Genomic DNA, 9595 nt, shown 5'->3' with positions numbered 1-9595 from the left:
CATTAAAGATTGCATATTTTGGCTTTAATATTGATTCACTGATAGAATCTTCGAATCGGAACTAAACACATCTATTTCTAAAAAACAGTTGTTGGCATGACACGGGTTATGTTCTTCTCATATATTTTATGATAGTATGATACTAAACCCCTAACGGGAGGGATTGTGCCTGATATTCATATGATGAACACATAATCTTTCAATCAGTTTAATTGAGGTCTGGAGCTGGCATGTAAGTTCACTGCTAGTAGTCTGTTGTTATTTATGTACTTTTGTCATTTTATTTATTTTCTTTTGTTACATCTTTTGACATCGGACTCGGACTTCTCTTGAACTGAATTATAATGTGCGTATTGTTATGCTTTTACTTTTCTACACTGGCTAGATGTATAGGGGGAGGGTTGAGATCTCATAAACATGTTTAACCCCGCCGCAATTTTGCGCATGTCCCAAGTCAGGAGCCTCTGGCCTTTGTTAGGCTTGTATGATTTTAAATTTTAGTTTCTTGTGTATAATTCGGAGTTTAGTATGACGTCCATTATCACTGAACTATTATGCATATTTTTAGGGGCCAGCTGAAGGACACCTACAACTGCGGGAATTCTCGCTACATTGGAGACCCTTTGGTTGCCTTCGGCTGTTGTCTGCTCTATGGTCGGGTGGTTGTCGCTTTGACATATTCACCATTTCCTTTCTCAATTTTAATAACTATGTTTCTGATCTAATTTTGTATTCTATAAACGGCATCTATATATTTACACTACAAATCTACAACTCTCAGTCTATGGCTACACGTGCTGATCTTATCTATATTCATGCATAATATTCATTAGCTGTGTATGAGTATCAAAATCGTATCATACGCGATGATAACCAGCCAGTACACACTGTAAGGATTTTATTCACCAGTATTAAAAAAGAGAAACATTGCAGTACGAACAGTAATCTATTTTTTTTTTCATTTGACATTACTTTGAAAGTAACGTAGTTACAAGCACGGGTTATATAGTATATAACTGCTTTTTTAAAATGTTAATTGTCTTAATCAACATATTTGAGAGATGTTGGATATTTTCAATGAAAAACCTCACTTCTCCAGTGGACTTTTGTACATGTTCTGATAACCTTAGGTCATCTCTAAATTACTGTGTATTTCCTGTATCTCAGATCATATCTATGATTGCTCTCATGGTGAGGTTACCTCAGGTCACCTCTGTATGATTGAACATTGTGAGTTACCTAATATTACCTCTGTATTGCTGTACATGGTGAGGTTACTCTGTATTACTGCACATACTCGTATTACCACACTTTGTATAAACTTTACAAAACACTATTTTTTTAGTTTTCCTCAGGGCACTTCTGCATTTCTATACATGGCCAAGTGCACATGTTAACTAATGTCATTTCTTAACTACTGTATATAAATATGTAACCTCAGAATACCTCTGTATGTTAGAATATGGTGAGGTTACCTAAGGTCACAACTTCATGGTCATTGTACCAGCTGCATGTTACCACAGATAAACTTTGCAAAACGATAATTTTCTACAAACCTCAGGTTACCACAATTGAATGTTCATAACTCCCTTCGTCAGCTTAGTCAGTACAGATTACATCTATGTTCTTTTTTTTCAAGGACAGGCTACCTCAGCAGATGGCAGTTAGGTCCGCTGCTGTATGCCCTGAGGTAATCGGTGCCCTCAGGTAATCGTGGCAATAGTTAGTGCCCATATGCGTAGTAATAACATGATCTAAAAATAGAATAAACTAAAAATACATCATTGTATTTTCTATTTCGACTGACAGTATATGTGCGAAAAATAGGAGAAAACAGGAACACATACAATTTTTTACAATAAGTTACGACAAATAATTCACGAAAAAAATCCAAATATTTGGTTAATTTGTGATCATTGCAACGTGAACAGATATTTATTTAGTGAAACGTAAATGACTTAAAATAATTAAAAAGAAAACACTTTTTGAATGGCGATTTAAACTTTTATAATGATAGTTATCAAAAACTGGTTTCATAGAGATTTATGTAAATAAATGTATACAATTATTTTAACTAACTATTAAAGAATAAAAGTTATCCACACATGCCTAAGGCAGCAAACATTTGATTTTCGGGGGGGGGGGGGGGTCTATGGATTTTTTTCCTTCGGCGAAAGACAATATTTTTTGGAGACAGGTCGAAAACATTTTTTTCTTTCATTTCAATTTTAGCATTACATATAGTGGCAGCTGAGGGTGAAACAAACAATTTTTTTTCTCAGGGTCAAAAACAATTATTTGTTTCTCAAACAATTAGAAACAAACTTTAAAAAAAAAAACCATAGCCACCCCCCCCCCCCCCCCCTGAAAATGAAATGATTGCTGCCTAAGTTTCGTGAATGTCCTGTTGAAACTTTGACTATCATTGTGTTTGTAAATATAAGACACTTACATATGGACAGATTACGCATATATTGATTTTGGTTACTTCTTTTAAAGTAACATAAGTAGAAAATGATAACATTTAATAGATAGGTTATTAAAATCAGTCCATCTTGTCCGACTGCATGAGGGGCAGTGGCGGATCCAACTATTTTTTTTTAAAAAGGGGGAGTTCCCAATCCAGGACACAAGGAGGGGGTTCCAACTATATGTTCCTATTCAAATGCATTGATCTCCAACAAAAAAGGGTTCCTATCCCCAGAACACCCCATGACCCGCCACTGAGCTGTTACAAAAAATATCGCTATAAACTGTCACGGCATTATTTGAATTTAAGTGTACTGCATGCATCTTGCACTGTAAGATTAGTTAGCATTAACACTAATGCAAAATTGTTAAATAATTACCAGTTTTGTTGTTTTTTTCTTATCTTTGTATGAAATGTATTTTATTTAAAGCTTCTTTGTGTACCATTCTTTGTTTATTCGAAAGGGGTAGTAGATATATATATATAATACCTATTAAGTTTACTGGTTGGTAGATTCTTATAGACTCTATATATATATGTATATAACTCGTCTAAACATCAACCCAACAATGTTAGATCTGTAAATTTGCTTTCGCAAATTTTTGGTTCTTCCCTCGCCGGGATTCGAACCCATGCATATATATATATATACAATTAAAATAGAAGAACCTAGATAACGATATGTATGCGTTCAATAATGATACATATAAAAAAGAAGCTGTGGTATAAATCCCAATGAGACAACTGTCCACAAAAGGACACAGAAATTAACAACTGTAGGTCACCGTACGGCCTTCAACAATGAGCAAAGTCCATACCGCATTGTCATCTATAAAAGGTTCAGAAATAACAATGAAAAACAATTCAAACGAGAAAACTAACGGCCTTAATTATATAAAACAAATGAACAAAAACAAATATGTAGCACATACTAGTAAACAAACGACAACCACTGAATTACAGGCTCCTGACTTGGGGCAGGCACATACGTTTTTTTTCATAAAAGTTATACAAACAATCGATATGTGAAAAGTATTCCATCAATTATATCAAAGTATAAATAATCATAAATCTTTATCATTTAAGCAAAGCATACATTTATAGATCCGTATTTTACTCGATTGGCTTTAAAATAGTTAATAATATATGACACTAACATATGGACAGATTACGCATATATTGATTTTGGTTACTTCTTTTAAAGTAACATAAGTAGAAAATGATAACATTTAATAGATGGGTTATTGAAAATCAGTCCATCTTGTCCGACTGCATGAGGGGCAGTGGCGGATCCATCCATTTAAAAATAAAGGGGGGTTCCCAATCCAGGACACAAGGAGGGGGTTCCAACTATATGTTTCTATTCAAATGCATTGATCTCCAAAAAAAAGGGTTCCTACTTAGAACACCCCTGGACCCGCCACTGTCCATTGTTCAACTACTAAATTGTCTGTTTTACTTACTAGTACACTTGGTACAATAAAAAACCTGATAATAAATTGTTCAAATAAGTCGTTTGAAAATAGTGGAATTAATTACTTTTGGAGTGTCAAAAACTCGTTGGAAGTACTTGATAAATTGCATGCATATATTGGTGATTTTAAATCTGTTCAAAGTTTTGATTTTTCTACCCTATATACCACTTTGCCTCATATTCTTATTAAGAAAAAATTCACATCCCTAATTAACTGGGCATTTAAAAAGTCGGAATGCGAGTACATATGTTTTTTTAGTAGCAATAAACAAAAGAACTATGTCAATTGGACATGCTTTGATACTATTTATGCGCTTGAATTTTTACTTGATAACATTTTTGTTAGCTTTGGAGATTCCGTATATCGTCAAGTTATTGGAATTCCAATGGGGACTAACTGTGCACCACTTATTGCGGACCTGTTTTTGTATTGTTATGAGTTACAATTTATGACTTAAATTAGCAAAGACCCATCAAAACAACATTTGATACAAAAATTTAACAATACTTTTACATATTTGGATGATATATTGGCTCTCAATAATGAGGACTTCCGTATGTATACTAAAGAAATTTATCCTGTAGAACTTACTTTAAATAAAGCTAATGATAACAATGACCACTGCCCTTTCCTCGATCTTGATATCTATATCATAAACGGGAAGCTTAATACAAAAATTTATAATAAGAGAGATAATTTTTCATTTCCTATTGTTAATTATCCATTTGTAGATGGTGACGTTCCCTTGTCATCATCTTATGGTGTTTATATATCTCAACTTGTACGATTCTCTCGTGTATGTAACAACGTATTAGATTTTAGCGAGAAAAATATATGTATTACTGAAAAATTATTACGCCAGGGTTTTCGATATCACAAACTGGTCAAAACATTTACTAAATTTTATCATCGGTATAAGGAAATAATTCGTAAATATAACTCAACATGCAGACATCTTATACGTTCAGGTATTTCACATCCAATTTTTTATGGAAATATTCTTTATAAAGAACAAAAATGTCAGTATTCTCCTCAGAAACTAACAAAACCTTTAAATAGACTTATTAAAAAGGGATATAGTTACGATACTGTTGTCAGGTCATTAAAGATTGCATATTTTGGCTTTAATATTGATTCACTGATAGAGTCTTTGAATCGGAACTAAACACATCTATTTCTTAAAAACAGTTGTTGGCATGACACGGGTTATGTTCTTCTCATATATTTTATGATGGTATGATACTAAACCCCTAACGGGAGGGATTGTGCCTGATATTCATATGATGAACACATAATCTTTCAATCAGTTTAATTGAGGTCTGAAGCTGGCATGTCAGTTAACTGCTAGTAGTCTGTTGTTATTTATGTACTGTTGTCATTTTATTTATTTTCTTTTGTTACATCTTTTGACATCGGACTCCGACTTCTCTTGAACTGAATTATAATGTGCGTATTGTTATGCTTATACTTTTCTACACTGGCTAGATGTATAGGGGGAGGATTGAGATCTCATAAACATGTTGAACCCCGCCGCAATTTTGCGCATGTCCCAAGTCAGGAGCCTCTGGCCTTTGTTAGGCTTGTATGATTTTAAATTTTAGTTTCTTGTGTATAATTTGGAGTTTAGTATGACGTCCATTATCACTGAACTATTATGCATATGTTTAGGGGCCAGCTGAAGGACACCTACAGCTGCGGGAATTCTCGCTACATTGGAGACCCATTGGTTGCCTTCGGTTGTTGTCTGCTCTATGGTCGGGTGGTTGTCGCTTTGACATATTCACCATTTCCTTTCTCAATTTTAATAACTATGTTTCTGATCTAATTTTGTATTCTATAAACGGCATCTATATATTTACACTACAAATCTACAACTCTCAGACTATGGCTACACGTGCTAATCTTATCTATATTCATGCATAATATTCATTAGCTGTGTATGAGTATCAAAATCGTATCATACGCGATGATGACCAGCCAGTACACACTGTAAGGATTTTATTCACCAGTATTAAAAAAGAGAAACATTGCAGTACGAACAGTAATCTATTTATTTTTTCATTTGACATTACTTTGAAAGTAACGTAGTTACAAGCACAGGTTATATAGTATATAACTGCTTTTTTAAAATGTTAATTGTCTTAATTAATCTTATTTGAGAGATGTTGGATATTTTCAAGGAAAAACCTCACATCTCCAGTGTACTTTTGTACATGGTCAGATAACCTTAGGTCATCTCTAAATTACTGTGTATTTCCTGTATCTCAGATCATATCTATGATTGCTCACATGGTGAGGTTACCTCAGTTCACCTCTGTATGATGGAACATTGTGAGGTTACCTAATATTACCTCTGTATTGCTGTACATGGTGAGGTTACTCTGTATTACTGCACATACTCGTATTACCACAGTTTGTATAAACTTTACAAAACACTATTTTTTTTGTTTTCCTCAGGGCACTTCTGCATTTCTATACATGGCCAAGTGCACATGTTAACTAATGTCATTTCTTAACTACTGTATATAAATATGTAACCTCAGAATACCTCTGTATGTTAGAATATGGTGAGGTTACCTAAGGTCACAACTCCATGGTCATTGTACCAGCTGCATGTTACCACAGATAAACTTTGCAAAACGCTAATTTTCTACAAACCTCAGGTTACCACAATTGAATGTTTATAACTCCCTTCGTCAGCTTAGTCCAGATTACATCTATGTTTTTTTTTTCACGGACAGGCTACCTCAGGTCATCTGTAAATTACTGTACATGACAAGGTTACCTCAGGTCATATGTAAATTACTATACATGACCAGGTTACCTCAGGGAACCATTGTACTACTGTGCATGGTAAGGTAACCTCAGGGAACCATGGTACTACTGTGCATGGTCGGGTTACTTCAAGGAACCATTGTTCTACTGTGCATGGTCTGGTTACCTCAGGGATCGATTGTACTACTGTGCATGGTCATGTTACCGAGGGAACCATTGCACTACTGTGCATGGTCGGGTTACCTCAGGGAACCATTGTACCACTGTACATGGTCAGGTTATCTCAGGGAATCATTGTACTGCTTTGCATGGTGAGGTTACCGCAGGGAACCATTGTACTGCTGTGCATGGTGAGGTTTCCTCAGTGAACCATTGTACTTCGGTGCATGGTCAGGTTACCTCAGATAACCATTGTACCCGGTGCATGGTCAGTTTATCTAAGATCACCACTGTAAATGGTCCTTGTACCAGCTGCATGTTATCATAAATAAGCTTGCCAACACGCATATTTTCTGAAAACCTCAGATAATCACGATTGATTTACATGGTCATAACTCCCTTCGTCAGCTTAATCCAGATCACATCTATGTGATTTTGTGAACGGACAGGTAACCTCAGGTCAACTGTAAATTACTGTACATGAGCAGGTTTTCTCAGGTCATCTGTAAATTACTATACATGATCAGGTTACCTCAGGGAACCATTATACTACTGTACATGGTCATGTTACCTCAGGGAACCACTGTACTACTGTGTATGGTCAGGTTATCTCAGGGAACCATTGTACTACTGTGCATTGTCATGTAACCTAAGGGAACCTTTGTACTACTGTGCATGGTCAGGTTTCCCAAGGGAACCATTGTACTACTGTACATGGTCTTGTTACCTCAGGGAACCACTGTACAACTGGGCATGGTCAGGTAACCTCAGGAAAGCATTGTACTACTGTGCATCGAACCTTTGAACTATTGTGCATGGTCAAGTCTCCTCAGGGAATCATTGTTCTACTGTGCATGGTCATGGTCCCTCAGGGAACCATTATACTGCTGTGTATTTTGAGGTTACCTCAGGGAACCATTGAACTACTGTGCATGGTCAGGTTACCTCAGGGAACCATTGCACTACTGTGCATGGTCATGTTACCTCAGGGAACCACTGTACAACTGGACATGGTCAGGTAACCTCAGGGAACCATTGTACTAATCTACAGGGAACCATTGTTCTAATGTGCATGTTCAAGTCTCCTCAGGGAATCGTTGTTCTACTGTGCATGGTCATGGTACCTCATGGAACCATTGTACTGTTGTGTATTGTGAGTTTACCTCAAGGAATCATTGTACTACTGTGCATGGTCAGGTTACCTCAGGGAACCATTGCACTACTGTGCATGGTCAGGTTTCTTCAGGGAACCATTGTACTACTGTGCATGGTAGGAAACCTCAGGGAATTATTGTACTACTCTGCATGGTCAGGTTACTTCAGGGAACAATTGTACTACTGTGCTTGGTAAGTAATTAGGGAATCATTGCACTACCGTGCAAGGCCAGGTTACTTCAGAGAACCATTGCACTACTGTGCATGATCAGGTTACTTCAGGGAACCATTGTACTACTGTACATGGTCATGGTACCTCAGGGAACAATTGTACTACTGTGCATGGTCAGTTTATCTCAGGGAACCATTGTACTACTGTGCATGGTCAGGTTACCTCAGGGAACCATTGTGCTTCTGTGCATTGTCAGGTTTCCTCAGGGAACCATTATACTACTGTACATGGTCATGTTACCTCAGTGAACCACAGTACTACTGTTCATGGTCAGGTTACCTCAGGGAACCATTGTACTACTGTGCATTGTCATGTTACCTCAGGTGACCCTTGTACTACTGTGCATGGTCAGGTATCCCAAGGAATCATTGTACTAATGTACACGGTCAGGTTACTGCAGGGAATCATTGTACTTCTGTGCATTGCCAGGTTACCTCCGGGAACCATTGTACTACTGTGCATGGTAAGTTTATCTCAGGGAACCATTGTACTACTGTGCATGGTCAGGCTACCTCAGGGAACCATTGCACTACTGTACATGGTCATGTTACCTCAGGGAACCCCTGTACTACTGTGCATGGTCAGGTTACCTCAGGGAACCATTATAATACTGTGCATTGTCATGTTACCTCAGGGAACCATTGTACTACTGTGCATGGTCAAGTTTCCCCAGGGAACCATTGTACTACTGTGCATGGTCAAGTTTCCTCAGGGAACCATTGTACTACTGTGCATGGTCAGGTTATCTCAGGGAACAATTGCAGTACTGTGTCTGGTCAGATTACTTCATTAACCATTGTACTACTGTGCATGGTAGGTTTCCTCAGAGAACCATTGTACTAATGTGCATGATCAGGTTACTTCAGGGAACCATTGTACTACTGTGCATGGTCAGGTTACCTCAGGGAACCACTGTACAACTGTGCACGGTCAGGTTACCTCAGGGAACCATTGTACTCTTGTGCATAGTCAGGTTACCTCAGTGAACCACTGTACAACTGTGCATGGTCAGGTTATTCATAAAGATAGACAAGAATGAGATTTACAGATAATTTAGAAGACTGAATTTTTTTCTGAACTCATTTTTTTCTGTTTGTTTATAGGTTTATGGTGAATGGAAACATAAATATAGACTTTAAAAAAAATCTTGCATCTTTTGGAGATATCATCCAGGAAAGTGACAGGATATCATGTTTACTTGAAGTGGTGAGGTCAAGTAAAAATAGCAAACAGAAAGTAGAAAAAAAATGAGTTGACTTCAGGATTGCGTAACTTTTTATTTTTCGTGGCAAGACCCCGTTTATTTAAATTAAATCACAATTTCACTTT

This window comes from Mytilus galloprovincialis, chromosome 14 (genome assembly GCF_965363235.1).
Source record: "Mytilus galloprovincialis chromosome 14, xbMytGall1.hap1.1, whole genome shotgun sequence".
NCBI lineage: Eukaryota > Metazoa > Mollusca > Bivalvia > Mytilida > Mytilidae > Mytilus > Mytilus galloprovincialis.
Note: the sequence above shows the minus strand (reverse complement) of the source record.